This window comes from Hyperoodon ampullatus (assembly GCF_949752795.1).
Source record: "Hyperoodon ampullatus genome assembly, chromosome: 19".
NCBI classification, from domain to species: Eukaryota; Metazoa; Chordata; class Mammalia; order Artiodactyla; family Ziphiidae; genus Hyperoodon; species Hyperoodon ampullatus.
In genome coordinates this window covers 30,324,505-30,330,504 of record NC_136932.1, presented here as the reverse complement: position 1 = coordinate 30,330,504, position 6,000 = coordinate 30,324,505, and positions in this window count along the sequence as shown.

The following is a 6,000-nucleotide window of genomic DNA, read 5'->3' as shown; positions in this document are numbered from 1 at the left end:
AACCCTTGAAGGTGGTGTAAAGGCACAACGAACTCACAGAGAGCGGCTCACCTCCGTCCTGTCCCCTAACCTCCCAATTCTCTTCTTGGAAGCCAGTTTCTGGTGTCTTTCCAGAAGATTCTATCCAACATCCTAGGGTGTATGTGTGTGTGTGTGTGTGTGTGTGTGTACATATCCTGCTTAAATAAAATCCCAGTGATGGCATTCAATCCCCTCTCTTCTGCATTGTGCTTTTTCACTATATCTTAAAGAATTTGCCTCATTAGATCCATTCAACAAATATTTATTGAGCAGCTACTAAGTGCTGTCTTGTGGCTGACAGACCAGACCTCTGTCCTCATGGAGCCCAGTCCTCACTCCACACAGCTGTGTGCCCCCCACACCGGTGCCATGGTGTCCTCACCTCTCCAGGGAGCAGTGCAGAGTGCTGCTCCTACAGAGCGGAAACTTCTGAGGTATGTCTTGGTACGCGTGTGCAAGCACGTCGGTGGGATGAATTCCCAGCATCAAGGGAGGTGTCTTCTTAACTTGGCCAGCTGTGGCCAGATCGTGGTTGAAATGTCAGGGCCTGGGCTGAGGCAGGGAGGTGACCCAGGCTGGAGGTGACGCTGATTCCGGTGGAGAGCGAGATACGGAAGCTGGAAGTGGGACGTGTTGGGGGAGGGGAGAAGCCCCCTCTGGCCTCAAGGAGCCCCCAGTTTGAGGGGTAGGCAGGCTTGGAGAGGAACAGTGATGTGATGTGGGAAGGCTGGGAGGCTGTGGGTGCCCAGAGCAGGTGTGGGACCCGGCCTGGGAGGGCGGGGCACCAGGGAGGTCGCAGGAGCCCCCACTGTGCTGGGCGCGTCCGAGCACTGTCCCCGGGAGAGCTGCGTCCTCTGTCCACTCATCCAGTGAATTCCCTGAGGGCCTCCCAAGCCCCAGGCACTGTACTTGGGCAGCACTGTACCCATTCTACAGCAGAGGAAACGGAGGCTTGGATGGGGAAGGCAGGAGCCGAGGCCCCAGAAACCCAGTCTCCTCCTTCCCCCCACTCCGCCCCCCATCCCTGAGAAGAGCCCAGGCTGTGGGTGCTCCTTAAATAGGAGCTTCCACCCAGACTGATCCCTGGAACTGGACCTCATGACACCAGGGAGCTTCGTCCACCCCGTCATTTTATTACATTTACATGATAACTTGAGTTAAAAAATGCTGAAGTGATCAATGCTTTCTGCACAAAGTTAAAGAACAAAACAAAACCAGCCCAGAAGCCCACCTGTCCTAAGTGTGCAAACTACTCTTGTTACTCGGAGTGGAGGTTGAGCTCTGCTGAGGTGCCCAGCGGGGAGAGCACAGGGGCAGGGACCCACCAGGTGGGCCTGAACCAAGAACACTCAGGAAGCAGGTGTAGACATTTGCTTCCACACAGAAGTGAATGAGGGGAAAAGTCTCCGAACCTCCAGGTTTCTTGCTTCGCTGATGCAAATATATCTGTAGTTTTTCTTAACATAAATAGGATCATGTAATAGGCCCTATGCTGCCTCTTGATTCTTTGCGAGGGGCCGCGAGGAAGGGGAGACAGGGTGTCTTCGCCAATTCACTCTCCGTTGTCAGGCCTTACAGACCTACTTCTATTTCGGAGTCAGGCCCAATTCAGAGAAGAGACCGAGGCAGAGGGCTCCAGCCCTGCCCCCTTGTAGGATGGAGGGGTGAGGGGCTGGTCCTGGGGACAGAGGCCCCATCCGTGGGGACCTCGATGGGCAGGCGCAGGGAAGAGGTGGGCAGTGCCTACCTGGAGTGGAGGGGCTGGTAATTGGCTGGGTTATCCCAGCGGGGAGGCCTCCCTGGGGAAAGCTATTTTTAACTCTGAGAGCTGAAGCCACTTCCTTCTCTCCCTCTGTTGCCCTTTATTCCTGTCATCCTGGGGCCTGCAGGCCATCCCAGCCCCTCTGGAGGAAGGGTGAACGGGAAGGGCAGCAGGTGGCCTCACCTGCACCAAGTCCTTTACCCTCACGGTTCTGCCAAGGAAGAGGAAAGAGAGGTCCGGACAGTTTGCGGGGCTTTGTGGAGGCCTTGCTGGTCTTCTTAACATCCACCAGCAGCCCCTCGAGGGCGTGGAGAGGAGTCTTAGAACCCACCTCAAAAATCTCTCAAGTTACAAAAGGGATTATTGCCGTTGCAAAACTCGAAGTTCAGGGATGAATCTAAAGGGCCCCGTAGGCCATGTCTGGAGTCTGTTTCTTGCACCCTCACCTCTGCTTTCCTCTGGGTTGGGGGTTCTCTCAGGTGGGCTCAGCCCATGTTGGGGCAAAGGTGTCCCCAGCAGCCCCTGGGCATAGAGTTCCTTTCCCAGCTGATCCAGCCAAAGTCTTAGGGCCAGTTCTCCTTGGCTGGCTTTGATCACATGTCCACACCCCCAACCAATCACAGTAAAGCTCACAGCCAAGCCTGGGTCACCTGCATCCTGGGCCGGCTGTGGTCCCAGCCATCCCTCCAGCAAGCAGATGGTAGAGGGCATGGGTAGGTGTGGGTAAGGTTCTCAGGAGAGGGGCTTAAACAGCGGGAGAATGTGGACCACTGATGCTTCCAAAGTGGCCCAGCCAGGACAGCACCCGCCCAACGCACAGAAGGTATTGGATCGAGCGGCCTTCACCCGGGTGCTGCCCCCTGGCCTCCAGAGAGCTGCAGCTCCAGGGGCACGGGGAGGAGGCCACGTGCTGAGCCTGTGCAGGAGGGAAGCGTTAGCCGGCCAGCTCCAGGCTGAGATCGATGCCTGCTTCCTGACGGGGTGGGCGGGACTCAGTGTCCTGTTTCCAGGGCTGCCCTCCATTCCTGAAGTTCTGCTCTTCTCAGATCAATGCCAGTAGGGTCAGCCCGGGGCCTGCAGGTGCCTGGGGACGGGTGAGCGCAGGGCCGGGAGCTCGCAGGCTGTCACTTTCTTGACCTCTCCCTGCCATCATGTCTCCGCAGCACCCCTGACAAAGGGCCTCGGCCTGCACACCTGTCATGTCTTCCCCAGGCAATCCCTTCCCACTGTTTTTGGGTCCCTGGGCTGTGAGCCTGCTGGGCGGACGTTGCCCCTGCCCTCATACAGCTGACAGACCTTGGAGGAGACAGACAGTAAACGAGATGCCGCAGAAAGTGGCCAGCTGGGAAGAAAGTAAAACGGGGGATGGGAGACTGTGTGCAGGCCCCTCCAAGAGGGGCCCTGAGCTGGCCCCGAAGGAAGAACAGTCTGGGGAGAGAGCCCAGCAGCAGAACCAAGCTGGTGGTGTCTGAGGCCTGGCTGGCTGGCCGGTGTGTTGGGAAAGGGGGGCTGAGGAGGGGACGCACTGGAACTGTGGTTCTCAGTCGTGCCCTGGGAGGCCATGAGCCCATTTTATGTTGCGAGGTTCTCCTGCTGAGGAAGGAGAAACCCGGGCAGGCTCCTGGGAGGAGGCAGCCCTCGGGGCTGTGGAGCTCGGAGGGGTCTTGGGGGCATCGAGGCAGCAGCCTGACGGGTGGAGTGCCCAGTTTTCACATCTCAGTCAGTGGTTAACTTATGCTGGTGTCATCATATTAAGATACAAGTATTACAGGAGCTGGCACCTCCGAGCCTGTGGCCACTCAGACCAGTAAACCCCAGTCTGCGGGGGGCCCCCTACCCACCCCACCCTTGCTCCTCATGGCTTTGTGGCCTCGGGAGCAGCCTCCCATCTCTAGGCCTCACAATCCTCAAATGAAGGAGTGGTTCCAGATGGACCGGGGGCTCTTTGCCTCCTGGCCTGTGGCTCTGAGAATGCCCAGCTCAGCAAATGTTTCCTTGAACAGCTACTGTGTGCTCCGCCCAGGGCTGGGAGAGCCTGGGCCCCACCCTGGAGAGGAGGAGAGAATTTCAGGGTTCGGGAAAGCTGGGCACATTCAGAGGGTGCTGGGAAGGGCCGTCTGTAGCCAGAACTCCTGCTGTGTGCAGGATACCTACCTCCTCTGTCTCACTGGCTTCTCATGCCCTCCTGGGAGGGGGGGTATTTTACAGAGAAGGAAGTGGGACCTCACAGGGAACATGTCCAGGGTCCCTCTACCGGCCCTGCTTGGCCTTCCTCCACACCACAGGAAGGTGTGATGCCCCCCACTGCTCTGGGCAGTGCCCTGGGAGGGCCGAGAGCCCTCTGCCCACAGACCGGAAGCCCTGGGCCCCTCTGTGCTCCAGTTCCTGCACTGGGACGAGGGCGAGTCGCCCCCACCCCCACCCCAGGAAGCTGGTTCCCCTTGTTGTCCAGTCAAGGACTGTGTGTCCGGGGAACATAGCGACTGCTGGTGGGGTGCGTTTAGGGTTAGGAATTGAGTTCCCACCCAGCTGGTAGGTCCGGAGGGAGGGGTGCAGAGCCTGAAGGCCAGCAGCCTGAGGAGTTAGGCTCACCTCTGCGGGACATTCTTTGCTGGGTGACCTTGGGGAAGATACTCGCTGTCTCTGAAATGGGTCTGATAATGGCTCTGGGGGAGGCTTGGGGCCCAGGGGGATGACCAGCTTGCCTCACGCTGGCCCTCTTGGTGAGCAGCTGGGTGAGGGCTCTGTGTGGGGGGCTGTTCTGGGGCTGGGGATGCCCTGGGTACACCCCCTTGTCCCAAGAGCTACCAGAATCCTAGACCCACTGTTGCCCCAAGGTACTCCTGTCCATTCCCCAGCTGAGACCATTTGCTGGAAACGTCTCCCAGCTGAGGGGCATCCCGGCTCCTCTGGGGACCCTGGGTGGGGTCTCACAGGATGGGTGTCTTGGGGCCCCTTCCTCCTACGGTGCAACCGTGTCCTCTGTCTTCTGGGAAACTGGGCAGGGGAGGCTGGGGAGCTGAGCCACTCCCTCCTCGGTCACTGTGAGAGGGAGAGGGAGGAAAAGTTTCCTGAGAGCTTTTGGTCCCCTGGGAGCTGGCCTCTGAGGAGGAGAAAACCAGGACACTGCGTACCAGTTGGGCAGGACAGGTTGGGGGCATGGGGCTGGAATCTACTGGGATGCCCCTTCTCTCCGCCGCAGCCCCTCGCAGCCGTCAAGGCAAGGGGCAGGGGCTCTCATACTGGGGACAGATATGCTCCTGAACTTGTGAAACAGGGTCACTGTCGTGGTGACAATGAAGTGTCTTCGAGGGTGAGCACTTGGTCAGCGTTCAGCATCTACCCAGCCGTGAGCCTCCCGAGGGCATCAGGTGTGCTCCGTCCTCAGTTCGCACTGCAGCTGCAGGACGAAGGCGAGGAAAGTGAGGCACGGAGAGGCGAGGGCATCTGCCTCCACAGCTGGACAGAGGACCTGGCGTGGCTCCAATCCTGGACAGCCTGGGGTGAGTTTTCCGGGTGGCCTCGGCCAGGCCAAACCCACCAGCTGCCTGGGGCCGGGAGCCTGGGGCTGGTGGGGACTGCAGACCACTCTGCCTGAGCTGTCAGCGATCTGGGCGGTGGCCAGAAAGCCGTCCTCCTTGGTTAGAATCCTGCAGCCAGTCTCCCTGCTGTGCAGACACATAATTATATTTCACATTAAAGGGGAAGCTGGAGGCCGAGGGGGCCAGAGAGCCCTTTGAGGCTTGCGCGCTGAGCACGAACCTGCCTCCTTGGCCGAAATCTGTGGCCCCAGAGCTGAGCAAGGGGTCAGACTGGTGATAAAATGGGGTCTCCCTAGGCCAAGGCCCAGCTGGGCAGGTCTGTCTGCCAGGATGAAAGGCCTGGGCCCTGCCCAAGGCTGAGAGATCTGAGGCCCAGACAATAGGCCCCAGGAGGCTTGGAGGGCAGGGCTTGTGGGGACAGGCTGGGAAGAGGCAGAGGCAGGGGTGGCGAGAGAAGAGGGTCACATGGGGGTCAGGTCTGCAGAGAAAGAGGGCAGGGGGAGGAGCACAAAGAGAAAGCAGGAGAGGAAAAACCCAAGCAGAGCACAAGATGAGGAGAGAGATGCTATTAAAGAGGGGGAAACGCTTGTGTCCAAGTGTGCATGCCTGGGGTGCAACGGGAAAGGAGTCCATGGGAATGTTCAAGCTGGGACCTGTGTGCACATGTGCCCTCCT